Source organism: Mustela putorius, unplaced genomic scaffold (genome assembly GCF_011764305.1).
Source record: "Mustela putorius furo isolate JIRA1106 unplaced genomic scaffold, ASM1176430v1.1 tig00000145_pilon_pilon_pilon, whole genome shotgun sequence".
NCBI classification, from domain to species: Eukaryota; Metazoa; Chordata; class Mammalia; order Carnivora; family Mustelidae; genus Mustela; species Mustela putorius.
This window is the reverse complement of record NW_025421294.1, coordinates 46617441-46634625: the sequence shown is the minus strand read 5'-3', so window position 1 is coordinate 46634625 and position 17185 is coordinate 46617441. Positions and strand designations below refer to the sequence as shown.

The following is a 17185-nucleotide window of genomic DNA, read 5'->3' as shown; positions in this document are numbered from 1 at the left end:
TATGCTCCTGTGAATCTCTTTGAGCCAGCGAGAACCAGTGATTCATCTTTTCACATAAGCATTGTCAAATGTTATCTGGTCTTGTGAAAATTAACAGAAGGATCCAAAGATCTCGGCCTAAAATAAATTTATGATAATTAACAAAAATAACCAAAGTCCATACTTCTTTTAAAACAACACTGAAGTTCTATGTTTATGCACAGAAATGGGCCTACTAAGGCATTATTTAGGGTTTATACATATTTTTCCAGGTTTGGAGACTGATCCATCCACAATTCCACTTGGAGACATGATAGGCAAGAGCAGGATTCCTACCTGACTGGTGTTCAGAATGTTTGTATTCTATGCTCTGTTAAAAGAGTACTGAAGATTAATTTTTAAAAATTGAAAGAATAAGCGACTTACATGGAGGTTGATCCTATGACTGTGGCCTCATTCAACTATGTGATAATCACATGAAGTGGTTGTCCCAGACTTCCAACACGATGAGTTGAGCTCCACCTCCATGTACTCATCCTGAATCTTGATTTTTTCTAAAACAGCACCCTTCATCGGTTCTTTCTTATGGCAATCATTTCCCTAAGTTAGAACTCAATCACAGCCAGTATTAACTAGATAGGTAATCTAAAAAGAGTAGAAAAGAAAGAGTGGCTTTGTTATAAAACTATGTAAGGTCCTCATTGAGTCATCTGGATGAATCTTGAAACACATTTAGCTGCCAATTTTACAAACCTTTGATATATCAGTGCTCTAGTATATAACCTCAAACACATGTAAATAGGATTAATTTTTTCATGTTTTGAATTGTTAACATTTAATGTTGACTCTGGGAGAGTTGTTGGCAAATTTTCAATGGTAAGAAACACATTACTGTCAACTTGAAATGTATTCTGTAATGGGGACACTCAAAAAAAGCTAGCTTTCCAATGTGTGCATAGTACTGGCAATATGAATATATATTATATGTAATCTAATTCTTGATTATTAGCTGCTCCCCATCTATGTATTTGAAAAACCTTTTCACAAAGGGAATTACCTAATATGTGGACTTTTACAATAAAAATGCTGCATTCTATTTGATGGTGGCATGTCAGTGGTCTGGCTGGACTTGTTTGTTGTAAAGATTGTGACGACTCTTTCTTGTAGCATTCCTCAGTGCTGCCCTCCCTTTATGTGAGCTTTATTTGTAAGCAGTATGATTGTATTATGCAGTCCTCACTTCGAAGAAATTAAGAAATATATTTGGGGTATGGAATGGAAATAGAAGGAAGAAATGTCACCAAGTAAGTAAAGCTCAAACCCCAAAATTTGTGGTGTGGTTAAGAACATGGACACTAGTGTCAGAAATAATGGGGACTCCAACTCTACCATTTACCTGTTGTTTGACTATTGTCAATTCATCCTTTATAAGCCTCCATTTTACCAGCTAAAAGGTATAATTATGCCACCCCATGTAGTGGCACTCAGCAAGTGGTCAGAAATGTCTTCCTTCACTTCTAGTGATATTCTGCTGCCATGATCCTCCCACCTCCAACAGATCAGCTTTCCTTCAAAAAAATCCAGCAATACTCATATATGTCTTAATGTGATTCCACAGCATGAGGTTTCATTTTAAGGAGTATTTGTATTGCAAATATTCCATTAAACTATAGGTTGAAGATCTGAGACCCTCTTGTGAGGAAATCTTACATATTAGTTACTTTTAAGGCCCTAGTTGGGAGCCAAAAAGAACCTTTCTCTGTACCACCTAAACTTAAAAACATAGGGAGACATGCTCCAGAGACGGTATCCTATTTTATTGAAGTCCTTTGAAATTCTCAAAAGAAAGTACTGTAATCCTTTACAAGCACAGCTGCCCTAACCTTCCTCTGCCTGTCATTCTCTTGGCTCTTCATGGCTGCCTGCATCCAATTTAAACATCTCTTTCTCACCTTCTAGACATGTTAAAAAAAAAATAGCTTTCACTTAGGTTTTGACTTCTGTCTAACCCATTGCCCTTATCTTTTTAGCTGAGTGCATATTCATTGTATGGCCTTGGTCCCCCTTTTTAAGTCTCAATATTATTCTGACTAGTAGCAACAATTTTTGTCTGTGATGAAGGTCAAATTAAATTAACCAAATGATGCGGTCTCTGGGGATTATGTCAAAAATTGCTATCTCTATGCCTTGTCACTATGAATTTTTGTCAAATGTGTAGGAGAAAGGGAGAATGACCTAGACCAAAAGCTCTGCTGTATTTTTTAGTGCTGGTTAAATTGCCCAAAGGTCACAAAGCAAGTTGATGGCACACCTGGGAGAGGCATCGGACCGTTGCTTTTTCTGTTGGGTCTTACAGTGTTCCAGGGTTTGGAAGTAAAATTCTGGAATACTTTTTCTGTTAATGTTTTAGGATCTGCCAAACTTGAAGATGCTTTCTTTCTTTGATCTTGTCCTCACTTTCTTTTATCGCAAGGAGACAGAAATTTGGATACCCAGCAAAAGAGATTATAAATTTTGCATTTCTTTTATTCTCTACCTAAAGTAATGATCAATCCATAGTCAGTGTTACCTACTGCTTTTAGAATTCTGTTTGAAAAAAGAGATCTCCAGTTGAAAAATTCCAGACCCAGAGTTGGCCTTTGCCCCTTGGGGTTTGAGATAATAGACAACAAAAGGGTTTCCCATGACTAGTCTCTACACGCTCATTATTTCTACTATACCAAGAAAGTGGTAGGATTTATTATTACTTGTTCTGACCAAATCATAGACCAATTATAAATTCACTTGTAATTTTCTAATGCCATATTTGGGATATAAATAAAGGTTTTCCCTCATTTGTATAACAAAATGTCAAAGAAGAGGTTCTTGTTCCGGTTTACCTAGGTTCAAATCCAGGCCCTGTCAAGACGTATTATACCTGAGAATGGGAATAATAATGGTTTATAACTCACAGTTTTATTATAAGGAGTAACTGTGTTAATACCAAAGAAGGAGTGGGTATTAATAATTTTCCTTAGCACATATATGAAAGGTCAGAAAAGAAAAGTCACAGGGTCATAATTTACCTTGTTTAAGAATAACGATTATCAGGACACCTGGGTGCTCAGTCAGTTAAGCATCTGCCTTTGGCTCAGGTCATAACCCCAGGGTCCTGGCATTGAGTCCTGCATCGGGCTCCCTGCTCAGCAGGGGAGCCGCCTTCTTCCTCTGCCCAGTGCTATCCCCACTTGTGTTCTCTCTGTCTGACAAATAAATAAATAATATTTTTTAAAAAGAATAATAATATCATTTATGAAGTGAATTACTGTATATTCCCACTTCCTGGGAATAAATAATAAACAATAAATATATTTTTAAAGATCTCATCTATTTATTTATTTGACAGAGAGGGAGGGAGAGCACAAACGGGGCGGGGGGGCAGGCAGAGGGGGAGAGAGAAGCAGACTTTCTGCTGAGCAGAGCCCAACATGGGGCTTGAACCCAGAACCCTGGGATCATGACTTGAGCCTAAGGCAGATGTTTAAGTGACTGTCACCCAGGCGTCACTTTATCTTTATAGTATCAGTAAAGATATACAGATATACTGATATCTTTACTGATATACCATGCTTGTTTCATGTACATAAAGAAAATTACAGAGGCAAGTATTGGTGAGTAACTATTTCCAATTGGAACAGTATCATTTAAATTGCCATAGATGATACATATAAAGATATGCATGTAGATATCTTTTAAAAACTAAAAAATAATTTTTGTTGAAAAATATGGAAATGCAAGAAAAATATGGAAATGCTTAATTGGGCTGCTAAATAAACTAAGTGACATTATCAATAGCTATATAGTTACATTTTAATATAGTATGTATTTGCAACATAATTAAGGTAATAAGTTATTTTGTAGCTAAATTTATAAGATCCTTAATGAAATGAACAGGAGGACTTCCATTCATAATTGAGGGCCCTTGCCATAAAAAAGAAAAAAAAATGTCATTGGGCCAGGGATAGAAAATTCAAGTCACATCTGGGGATTCTTTTCTTTCTTTCTTTCTTTCTTTTTAAAGATTTATTTATTTATTTTAGAGAGAGAGATGACTTGATAGGGAGGGGCAGTGGGAGAGGGAGAAGGAATCTTAAGTAGACTCTGTACTGAGAGCAGAGCCCTAAGCAGGACTCAATCTCATAAGCCTGGAATCACTACCTAAGCCAAAACCAAGAGTCTAATGGTTAACTGACTGTGCCACCCAGGTCTCTCACATCTCAGGGTTTCCCTGACTATTCCAATTTTGTTCCCTCCCAACTCATCTTAATTCTATTACTCTGCTAATGTTATTGATACTATCTAACATTCAGACTCTCTTAAACTGTGTCATTTCTCCACACAGTTGTCTTGATTCATTTGGCTATTTCCTCCTTGAGTCTTTTCCAAAATAGTGCCATAATACTAGAATGCCTTTCTCTGTTCATACAATGAACAGTTGCTAATTAAAAATTCTACCTAGTCCATGAAGCCTTTCCAATCCTACTAAAGTGTGATAGGCTATTTTATTTCTTGTAGTACTTAATGGGATTGTTGAGTAGCCTAATCGTAATGTTCAGCTCAGCTAACTACTTACGTTTATTCAATCCTCTTAGTAAACAAATTTTATATGAAAAATTCTGTGACAAGAATCTAATACAAATAATTCAGCACCATTTGCATCTCAACTCAGGCTGTTTATCTTATATCTCCCTGCCATATAAATTTGCCTTTTAGTTTTTTCTGTTACTTTTATTTTTTTTATGGGTCCTCATCAAAAAAGTTTTGATTAAGCATCTATAAAATCAATTTGATATAAAGTTTTCAGTAAACACATATCAAGAGCCTCGCCAAAGGGATTGTGAGTATAGGAAGAAATAAATTTTAAGGCATTCTCTGCTTCAAAATGCCCATAGTATGATAGGGGAATCAGATAAGAATAAAAGTAACTATAATGGAACTGTACTACATAGTTACAGGCAGAAGAAATTGTTATTCGAATTGGGTGAAAACTAAAAAGATTTTCTCGTAATACAAAGCATTCCACCATATGTGAGGAGGACCCATTACTGCTTTAAAACTTTCTGAACACTAATGAAAATTTTTTAGAAATTCTGAAAATATGAAAAACTGCAAAAAAAATACCCTTTTTTTACTAGCAAGAGTTAACCATTAAAAGCATCTTTATCTTTTTCTTTATATAGTGAGATAGATAGATAATAGAGGTATAAACATGATACGGATATAGGTAATAGATACAGATCTGTTTCATATATAGCCTGGTATTTTCACACAGTCATACATTTATGTATGTACATATGTAACAAACATTTTCTGGCATTCTGTTATATCATACAGCTGTACCATAATTTATTTAGCCAGTTCCTATTTTAAAAATTTACATTATCTCTTATTTTTATTGTTACAAATAATGATACAATTAATATCTCTATTTACCTCAGGCACCATGTATATCTCCTACTATTTAAATAGAATAACTCTCTAGAAGTGGTTTACTACATAAAATAAATGCATTTAATAGAGTCTTGGCACAAATAGATGGTACACTCAAAGGGAATAAATGAAGAAAAATTAATGAAGGGGTTATTCACAAAGATGCAGGCAATATTAAGGTTCATCAATGAAAGGAGTGTGTAGTACCATGGAAAAACTATTTTTATCTGCTTTAGTTTCCTATTGCCACTGTACCAAATAACCACAAATTCAGTTATTTAGAACAACACAAATTCATGACCATACCTCAAAGTCAGTAGTCTCACTGGCTAAACTAAAGATTTTCTCTGGGCTAAGTTTCTTTTGGAGACTTTAAGGGAGAATCTGTTCTCTGCTTTTTCCAGGTTCTAAAAGCTTCCTTCATTCCTTGGCCAGTGGCCCCTTCCCACCTTCAAAGTCAGCGATTAAATCACTCCAACCTCTGCTTCCTGCATCATTCCTCTAGTTCTGACCTCCTGCCCTCCCACTTATGAGGATATTGTGACTACACCGGGCCCACCTATATAATCCAGGATATCTTCTCGTCTCCAGACTCTAAACCTAATCACATCGTCAAAGTTCTTTGATGTACTTCAAAGTCCTTTGAAGTAAGGCATCATATTCACAAGTTCCAGGGATTAGAACATAAACATCTTTGGGGTGTCATTATTCTGCCACTTTAGTCTTGAAAGTGCAAGAGGAAGGAGTATTGGAACATAGAAAATGCCATAGAATAGAAGCGCCCAACAGGAGATGTGATTTTAGATAGATGATACAGCCACTGCCGAACAGTGACCAGGCAGGGAGGGAGGGTGGGAACAAACATCCAGAATTCTCTCCTCTCCTACCTAAAGCATCCCACTGGTCAAGCTAAATGGAAACAAAAAGGCAGGAAACCCAGACAGTGTGGCTTAGAGAGATTAGCCTCTCTCTGGCTAATATATATTGGGATATACCTCACGATAAGGAAGGGTAGAGAACAGGTCTAGAGAAAAAGAAGTTATCCAGCAAATCTCCAAAAATTAATGCATGTAGTGCATGACAAAGCCTCTTTGTTTGCATCACAGTCATCAAAACTCTGATTATAAAGGTTAAATTTAGGTCTTTTCAATTGATACCTAATCCATGAAAGAGAAGTTGACTCTAAAGGGAATCACATTGGAGTACTAAAAACTGATGTGTTTTACATTGTGTATTCTGTTCACCATGAACAACTTTCCAGTTGACTTTATAACAGTTAAGGAAGTGTCCTTCAGGAAACTACTTTTGGGGAGTTAATGTTGGCTAATAGCCATGGCCCTCTGGTGAGCCCGATGGCAAATGTCCAAGTCAGTAAGTGATTTATAGGGAAAGCAGCCTAAAGCTATTTTAACAAAATGTGGACCTTTTGAGGCAATATTTCTCAACTGCTATTGCTCACTTTAAAAAGAGACATGGCTTCTGAGTTAGGGGTACCCCAAGGGTACAATTCTATATTGGATTGAAGCTAAAATTAGCAAACCCAGAGTCCTATTTCTGTAAATAAAATGACTATAGGGACAAGTGAGACTTTATTGGGTAAAATTTAACTTCAAGTGACTACAAATCAAACCACATGGAAAATGGATCAATTTATAGACTCTCTGAACCCAGTGTCCACAGGGTACAAGACTACGATATGACTTCCTTAGTGAACAGTGCTCTGACTCTCTTGAAAATGAGAAGGAACTGAGCCCTTGTGAAGGCTAGATTTGAACCTTGCTGTATAGCAGTGCCATTAAATTTCGTACTTAAATTTAGTTCTTTTCCTCTTTTAAGCCTCTATTGACTCTGTCTCTACTCTTTCAATCTTTTACTTTTATCCCCCCAAACACTTGATGCCTTTGTAAAGTAATGCAGACATGCTTCTACTCAATACATATGTTGAGTACTTGCCATCCGCCAAGCACTGCACTGTGCTTTGGAGATACCATGGTGAAAACTATTGTTAAGGCTTTGTCTTTACAGAGTTTATACTGCATTGCCAAACAAACAAACAAAACCGCTTTATATTTGAAATTCAGTAAGTGTTGAGAATTATTAATGTAAAAGGAAAGAGCTAATAAAAAAATCCCCATATATATATATATATGGGGAGGAGGACTTAAGCTAGTTTCTTTCATTAATTTTAATATATAGTTGACTACTGAAAATTCAGGGGTTTAGGTACTGACTCTCTGTGCAGATAAAAATAAACATATAACTTTGGACCCCCTCAGAATTTAACTACCAACAACCTACTAACGTTGAATAAGTCTTACAGATAATGTAAGCATTAATACATTTTGCATACATATTTTATATTGTATTTTTACTGTAAAGCTAGAAAAATGTTATTTTAAAAATCATAAGACAATATTTACAGAACTGTATCAAAAAAATCTGTGTATAAGTGGATGTGAACAGGACCAACTTGTGTTAAAAACATTTCAACTGTATTTGTATCCTTTCTGTCTATATCTATTTGTATTTATAACATATAGACGGGAAGTAAGACTAGAAAGTGGTAGATCATTGGGTTTCCCCAGAATAATACATTTTTCATTTAAAAATCCCCACTAGAATATAATTATTCAGGACACTTGTTAACAACATTGTGAAAATCTACTCAAGAGAGACTATTGCAGTGGGGGCTGTGCAGTGGGGGAAAAGATTGGGTTCAACCATAAATACAAGGACAAGTGGGAATTTATGGCCATGGAGTACAGGAGGCACAGTGGATGGAAAATTACAAAAAGAACACATCAAGGCTTAGAGAAATTTTTTGCTAGACTGACTCAACAGGATTCTTTTGAAACTGGGCACTGCAAAGATGAATACACAAGTCCAAAACTTCAGCCTATTTGAGATAAAGGTCTCAGAGAAGCTGGACTAAAGTTTGGTTAAGGAGAGAATCTTTATTAGTACCTAGTAGAGTAGTAAATCAGTTTTTCTTTCAAAATTGTCATTTCTGTCATTTATATGAAGTTACCTAGCCAACATGCATTTCTTTTGAACATGTGTTGGTTTTTAAGCACAGTGACATTACCTAGCAACTAAACAGTAGAGAATCTTAAAGTGCTCTGAAAGATGTTTTATATTAAATTATTGACTTCTGGTGCTCACTTTGGCAGCACATATATTAAAACTGGAGTGATACAGAGAAGATTAGCAGATTAGCATGGTCCCTATGCAAGAATTACACGCAAATTTGTTAAACGTTCCATATTTTTATGATTTCTCTCGTAGGTGGGATTTAAGAAACCAAATAGATAATCATTGGAGGAAGAAAGGGAGAGGCAAACCAAGAAGCAGAATGTTAACTACAGCGAACAAATTGATGGTTGTTAGGGTCCATGATCAAAGGAGCGAGACAGATACAAAGCGAAGGTCAAGCAAAGCTTTATTCAGTGCCAAGCATCGAGAATCAAACCGACTGGTCAGGGCCGCCTGTTACAGAGAAAGCACCTCTCCCAGCCTTACAGACTAACTTTTATAGGGCAAAGGCCATGTGGTTGAGGCTGGCCACACACAGGTGGCCACTGAGAATGTAACACACAGAGAAAGTTGCATAGTCATGCTAGGTCACACACGGGTGGCCAATTGAATTACAATTTACCCTATAGTAGATATTTGACCTAGCCTATCACCTTGGTCAGAATTGGTGCCCAAAAGGCACCCAAAAGGTGGGGCCCACACTCCTTGCAAGCTAGGGAGACAGTATGCACGCTCCACAGATTGGATGTTTCCACCTGGCCTACTCATCCCTGCATTCAGGCTCTATTATCTCCACCTGACCTGACCCACCCTTGTATTTGGGCTCTGTTATCAGGGACTGGTCCACCATATTTTACTGGTTTCCTGGACTTGCCTTTAAGTAAGTCCCCTGGGGGAGGGGGGAGGGGTGTACAGGGTCAGTTTAAGTTTTACTGCATAAACAACAAAATGGCTGTCCAACCGAGATGGAGCCACCCTGGCTAAATAGGCTCTTACAATGGTTACTGGAGAGGAAGTGAGCATGGCATGGATTAATTGGATGATGGGTAGAGAATTTGTTGTGATGAACACCAGGTATTGTATGTAAGTGTTGACTCATTAAATTGTACACCTGAAACTAATATTACACTGTATGTGAGCTAACTAGAATTTAAATGAAAACTAGAAAAAAAATGAATAAACACAAAAATATATTATTCACCTCCCTAGTTTGGCAGCAGGGAATTAGCACTATTTATTAAAGCAAAAAAAAAAAAAAATTGCTTCTACTGCCATGAAAGTTATGGCTTTCAGGCTTGCAATGAGTTATGCTAAAAAAATTATTTTACATTACAAACCAATGCACATGGTCCACATATAAAATAATGCCAAAAAGGTATTAAATTGGAAATTTACTATGCAAGTGAAAATCATTAATTCAGAAATAAAGATCTGGTAGCAAAATCCTTACCCTTCCCAAATTTACAAAATGTATACATGATATGACCTTCCTTGTAAAGCTATAAACATCTTAAAAGTGGGGGCTACAGTTTTTACCTCCCAATTTTTATTAAAGTGTAAAAAAGTCCTCACCCATAATAGGTAGTTGAGAGACAAAGAAGAATTTTCTAAATAAAACCTGTAAAATGAATGCCACTCACTATGATTTGTGAAATTTTTATTTAAAATACCCATATGTGTATATATGTGTATATTTCTATTTTTTAAAGAGATTAGTTCAGAGCACTATTTTTTTTTTTAAGATTTGTTTATTAATTAGAGCATGCACACACAGAAGCATGGGAAGTGGGAGAGGGAGAAGCAGACTTCCTGCTGAGCAGAAGCCCTGCATGGGGCTCAAACCCAGGACCCTGAGTTCATGACCCAAGCCAAAAGCAGACGCTTAACTGACTGAGCCACTCAAGCACCCCTCAGAGCACTGTTTTTTAATAGCTTATGTCTTGAAACCACTCAAATGCCTATCAACTACAGAATGAGTAAAAAAAAGCTGTAGAATATACACAACAGCATATTTTACACTACATAATTTATGACAACCAGATCAATTACAAATAACAACATGAATTAATCCACATGTATAATCATGTATAATATAGAGCAAAATGCTAAACTCAAAAGAGAATATTTTGAGTTTCACTTATATAAAATTCAAAAAGAATTCAAACTAATCTATGGTAATGAAGGAAAATTCTTATGGGGATGGGAAAGGAGACGATTCTTCTGGGAACAGATAATACCATTTTCTGCTCTGTATTCTGGGTACATGGATAGGTCATTTTGTGAAAATTACTTGATCAATGTCCTTTTCAGTTATGTAGTTATTTTAGAAAAGACTCAAAATTACTTAAAGGGATATAATTACATATATACATTTTCTATATTCATTTATATCTATAGATATTAATATACCATCAAAATAAAATGTAACTGTTGGATTTTAAACCAGAGGCACAATATTAAGACTCTTCAAAGAAAATCAAATCAGTTTTATTTGCAGCTAACCAGCATTGTGACCTCAAGGAAAAGAGGAAAAGACTCAAAATATTCTCAGGAGAAATTTGGACCACATTAATTCCAGGTTTACTTTCTATAACTTATATAAGATGTGAGTAGAATTTCACATAACATCCCAAGTATAAACACTGCCTTTAAAAAAAAAATGAAGGGAATGGATAAACTTTCTGGAGTATCAGTAGACCAATTGTTATGTTTATTTAAGTTTATATTCGTTACTTTACTAAATGCATTTTTTAAGTGATGAGAAGTTCTAACTATGTAATTGCAAGTAGAAAAACTTACATGTTAATAGTTGGAAAATATTCTATAAGATGTATGAACAGAATAATCCAATTGTTGTGGAAAATATACCTATATGTATATCTGTAGTCATACAGTAGCCTTCATTTCTTAATTTAGGAGAATCGGGTATGTCTGTGTGGCTTGGTTAAGTGCTTGACTCATGATTTTGGCTCTGGGCATGATCTCAGGGTCCTGAGATTGTCTTGCCTCAACGCTCCATTGGGCTTCACACTGGGCATGGAGTCTGCTTCCTTCTCCCTTTGTCACTCCCCCCTAGCTCATGTGTATATGCATGAGGCATGTGCATTCTATCTTAACAAAAAAAAAAAAAAGGGAGAGAATCATGAACCCTTACCAAATGAAATTCTTTTTGTTTTAATTTTTTAAAAATTGGGGTAAGTATACATAACCTTTGCCACTTTACTTTATTACTTTAAGTAATCTTTACCCCAAATGTGGGATTTGAACTCATGACCCTGAGAACAGGAGTCATCCTGACTGATCCAGCCAAGCACCACCAAATGAGGAAATTCTAAATGCTACTTTCCCTCATGCATGCTATATACATTTGCTGACAGAGAACTAGGTACACAATAATTAACTGCCTTTGTGATATGTGACCTGAAATTGTTTTCTCTATTCACTGTTCTAATAGCTATGGGTCCATGTCCTCTGGCCAGAGTCACTCGACCCTCTAGCTGTGCCTAGATCTCAGATGCTTTGAAAGCCAGCTCCCAAAGTGTTATCCAGTAAGAATCAAGTGCTTTGCCACCCATTTAAGAAGAAGTTACAAAGTCACTACATTTAAAGGAAATCACAACCAGCAATTTCTCTGGGATCCTAACTCTTGGCCTCCAAAATAAATTTTTAGTGTGTACTGTAATGTATTTTAAGTCAGAAAATCCTCAAGATAACTTCCAAATTTGGTAGATAGAATATATAATTATGAAATGATGGATGGATAGGTAGATGATAGATTTAAAAAATGCCAATAAAATCACCTTCTGAGTTTTCTAAAATCCTTAGCTGTGCACATGAGTTAATAATCAGGAAAGGGATATGTTATTAAACTAGAAAATTCTATCATAAAAATAAGAATTTTTAGATTGCATTATATGTGGTCAGGGTAAGAAAGAGCTTTCTTAGAGAACAAGAAATTCTACCTAAAAAATCCCTACCAGTAATGCACAGGACAGTGGTACATAGACAATAAACCAGAACAAAAAACAAATAAACAAAAAATATTTTTAAAACGCTAAATGTTCTAAAGAACAGAAATAGAGTGCACCCACTTTCCACTGTTGTTTAAACACATTCCCACAGTCCTTTCCTCAAAGCCTTTCCTTTTCAGATGGCATTTCAGAAAGCTATTTGAAGACTCAGCTTCTTCCACACCCACCCCTCCCTTTCAATTCCATTTTTTTTTTTAATACAGAAAATGCTCACAGGAAGCACCAGAATAATAGCTCTGGGTACTGGCATTCTCTTTATACTTCTGTCATTATTGGAGCTCAGGTGGCAACAGTCAATCTATGTTCCAACATCCCACAGTGTGTTTTAAATATTTCTGAAGTGGCAGGGCCCCAAAATTGGGTCATGGTGGCCCTTGTTCAGTTAGTCACAGTCAGTCCGCTATGAGGCTGATGAAAGAACATTGCCAACATTCCACTTCCCTAATGTGAACTGGTTAAGGATGATTAAATAGTGTGCTTTGCTCTCCACAGTACTCACACAGATAACGTGATGTGTTTGAAGAAGATACTGTGGAAGGTACATATTGATTTTTTAAATATTCTAGAATCTCACAGCTTACGAGGACCTTAAGGATCATCTGCTTCACTCACTTAATTACTCATTCATTCAAAACATTAATCATTTGCTAAGAGCTAGAATTAATGCTCTATACTGAGGACAGAACAATAAACAAATCACAGAAATTTGCTTCCTTGTTAAATTTATATATATAAATACATACACACACACATGTAACTTATTTATATATAAACCTATTTAATAAATATTTTTGAGTACCTACTATGTGCCAGACACTGGGAGGCATTAAGTCTAGAACAGTGAACAAGGCTGAAGCAATTGCTATGGAGACTCATATTCATCACCCATATCCAGTGTATAATCATTCTACTTTCAATTGCCAGCTCCTAAACTTCTTTGATTGAGGGCTCTTGGATCAGTGGAATTAATTTTGTTGTCTACACAGCAAGCTAGAAGTGTCAGGGAGTTAATATTCTCTCCTCTACTCACCTGCCATTCCCTTAGATGCCTTCAACAAGTATCTGGTAGGAGCTGGTGGTCAGGGTGATTAACCACTCTGGGTTGTCTAGGATTGAGGGGTAGTCAGTGTTACCACTTCACGTTCAGGGCAACTATGAAAGTATGTAAATACACAAACTCTCTCCTAGGTTGGGATAACTCTGAGATACAGATTTTACAATGGCTCCCAGAGGACCTCAGCATATTAAGCTCCACTAACCTACAATGGTAATGCATTTGAGCTTTTCATTGGCTACCTTCCCTTCCCTCTCTCACTTCTTCACTTGGCCTCCAGTGTGTCCAGAGATCACCTCCAAAATTTGTACTTGATTCCTTCCCTCAGACTCTGCTTCTGGGGAAAACTAAACTAAACTACTGTCCTGATGCCACCATTGAAGGGATGTACAGTTCAGTGACAGAGTCAGGTAAGAAAATGACTAATGATAAGGTAGTGTGATGAATTCTATAAGGAAACAACCATGCACTCTGGGAGAATGTAGTAGGATCTTGGTAGGAGAGAGAAGGCTTTCAAGAGGAAGCTCCATCAAAGTTGAATTGTGAAGGGTCCACTGAATGGGGGAAGAAGGATATACTTTTTAGGTGGGAGAAAAAAATCTGCTAAAACTTTAGAATTGAAATGAAGCACAGCCTACATGGGTTGGCGTTGAGAATAAAGTGAGTAGTTTGCTTGGAAGGAGCCATAGATGTAAGGAGATGTTAGTTCTCTAATGACCTTGCATTGCCTTGGTAAGGAGTTTATCCTGAGGGCAGTGGAATGGCAGTGACAGGCTTCAAGTAGGCAAGGAAGTGACATGATCGGATTTGACTTCAGAAAATCATTCAGACTGGCTTGTGAAAAATAGATTGGAGGGGTCATGACCTGAAGCAGGGACACCTTTAGGAAGCTACTTGCCTGATTCAGGAGAGCGGTAATTGTGTTGTAAACAGTGAGGAGAGGTAGATAGAAATTCCTACATTTTTAAGATATTAAGAAAACAGAAGTTATAAAATTTGTTACTTATTAGAGATGCTCTATAAGCCAAAAAGTCCAGTTTCTTGCTTGTATGAATTGATGGAGAAGTGGAAAATCATTGTGATAGTAAGCCAAATGGAAGATTTCAGGTTAGGACCTTCCGGATTTGAGATTTTGTGGAGAATCTCTTGCATATTTAACCTTATGGTATAAAAAAATGATTAGCAGTGTGGGATTCGGAATTAAACACACCTGGATTCTAGGATTCTAGTTGTATATGTTGAATAATTTACTAAATAACTCTAAGCCTCAGTTTGCTCATCTTTAAATAGGGACATTATTTTAAACCTACTTTATAAGGCTGTGATAATTCATGAGATAGGTTTAATGGAGACCCTGATTTGCGGTTATTTCTCAATTATTATGATTACTATATTTAGTGGCAGTATTGCCATCCAGGTTGTGATTTGCAATAGATACTCAGATATTTAGACTGGAGTCAAAGAGTGAGATTCAGACTGGAAATATTGTCTGCATTATTAGAAAACTGTACATGAAGATCAGGGACTGGACAGGATTACTGAGGGATGACATTCAGAATAAAAAAAGAAAAAAAAAAAAGTGGATATAAGGGCGCCCGGGTGGCTCAGTAGGTTAAAGCCTCTGCCTTCGGCTCAGGTCATAATCCCAGAGACCTGGAATCGAGCCCCGCATCAGGCTCTCTGCTCAGCGGGGAGCCTGCTTCCCCCTCTCTCTGTCTCTGCCTGCCTCTCTGCCCACTTGTGGTCTGTATGTCAAATAAATAAATAAAATCTTAAAAAAAAAAAGTGGATATAAATATGAGGAAAACAAAAGGAAAATCCAATAAAAAAGGCTCAGAAGGACTCAGCAAGAAGTGTGCGGTGTCACAGCACCCACCTCCTCTGAAATAAAGTGCAGTGCAAGGAGAGGGTAATGAACAGATCAAGTTCCACACAAAGTTTACCTAAACCTGGGACTGGGAAGTTTCCATTGAATTTAGTAGCAAAGAAGTCAATGGTGATTTTATCTCCAACAGTCTCAGCTGAGTAGAGGTGGCAGAAGTCAGATTGTAGTTGTCTAAAGCACAAATAGAAGGTAAAGAATGGAGACAGCAACTGCAGACAACTCCGTTAAGACACTTGGTTCTGAATGGAGGGAGAGAGATAAGAAAAAGCTCCAGGGGGTCTAAAGAGGCGAAGAGAAGTTTTTATCTTTTAAAGATGGGAGAGAATATTACATGTTTAAATACTGTTGGAAAGGAGTCATAAAAAACAAGTCAAAGACAAGGAAAACAAACTGTATCACTAATGATCCAGACTTTTTTGTTTGTTTGTTTGTTTGACAGAGAGAGAGATCTAAGTAGGCAGAGAGGCAGGTGGAGAGAGAGAGGGGGAAGCAGGCTCCCTGCCGAGCAGAGAGCCTGATGCAGGCCTTGATCCCAGGACCCTGAGATCATGACCCGAGCTGAAGGCAGAGGCTTAACCCACTGAGCCACCCAGGCGCCCCATGATCCAGATTCTTAATGAGACTAACTGCAATGGGATCCATAGGTGAAGGAAAAACATCTTTAATATTATGACGAAAGGAGCAAAAGATTGGTGCAGATGTGGTGAGATGTGAAGGTGGTCCATCCTGAAGACTGTAATGTTCCTGATAGACCAAAAGGTCTATAGACCAAATGTTCCTGATAGACCAAAAGGGTAAATCCTGATGGAGATGGTTATAGCAAAAGGTCACAGAATACATCGAAATTATACAGATTACCACATACCAGTCCAGATCTGTAGAATCAGAATCTTTGAATATCGGGCCCAAGATTATAATCTTCTAAGTAATTAGTATGAAAAAGAAGAAGATCCAATTTATGAAGCATTTGAGAAACAATGACCTAGTTGGCATTAAAGAATAGGTATTAACACACACATACATGCACATGCACAAACCTAATGCCTTTATAAAGGCATTAATCCCATTCATAATGACTCCATCCTCATGATCTAGCCAAATGTCCCACTTATAATTACCATCACATTTGGGATTAGGTTTCAACATACGAACTTTGGAGGGGCACGAACACCAGGGATAGCAGTCAGTCATCGACCTCTCAGCTAGAACTCCACCAAGGGTGAAATTTTAACAGAGAAAGCCCCATTTCTTGCTCTACAAGTAGCTCTGAGATGTCTAAGTTGTTCTCAGTCTCTTATGAGGGCTCTGTTTGTCACTGGATAGTAATTACATGATGTCAGTTTGCAAACAGGAAAGTTCTACACCAGAGGTCATTGGTGCAGACGTTAATGGACAGCCTAGAATATTAATGAAGAGATTTCAGGGATTCTATAAATCCTCTGAACTGATGTGTATTTTTTTTTCCAACTCAGACAAATCAAAGAAGAATCTGCTTGCAGTGTATATAATCAGAAAGAAGTGCTGGGTGGTTGTGTTCATCCTATTCCTACTCTTCGTTTTCCTATCTACTAACATTTGTCTCCAAAGTGGCTACATCAGTTGAGGCTCCCACCAGAAAAATATGAGAGAAAAATGGTTTTCTTATTCCTGATGATACATATTTCTTGAAGCCTTTTAATACTTTTTCTAATCTTCTAGGTGTGAAATTGTGCTGCTATGCTTTAAACTGCATTT

At 36.9% G+C, this 17185-nt stretch overlaps 1 long non-coding RNA gene and 1 pseudogene across 1 annotated transcript in view; one reads left to right on the top strand and one right to left on the bottom strand.

Moving 5' to 3' along the window:
* Positions 1-17185, bottom strand: part of LOC106007404 — a 28672-nt gene that overhangs the window by 1170 nt on the left and 10317 nt on the right. Inside the window, exon 3 of the long non-coding RNA XR_001182127.2 lies at positions 406-624. This is a non-coding gene — a long non-coding RNA (uncharacterized LOC106007404). The remainder of the gene's footprint in view (positions 1-405; positions 625-17185) is intronic.
* LOC123390873 lies at positions 8603-8717 on the top strand (annotated as a pseudogene).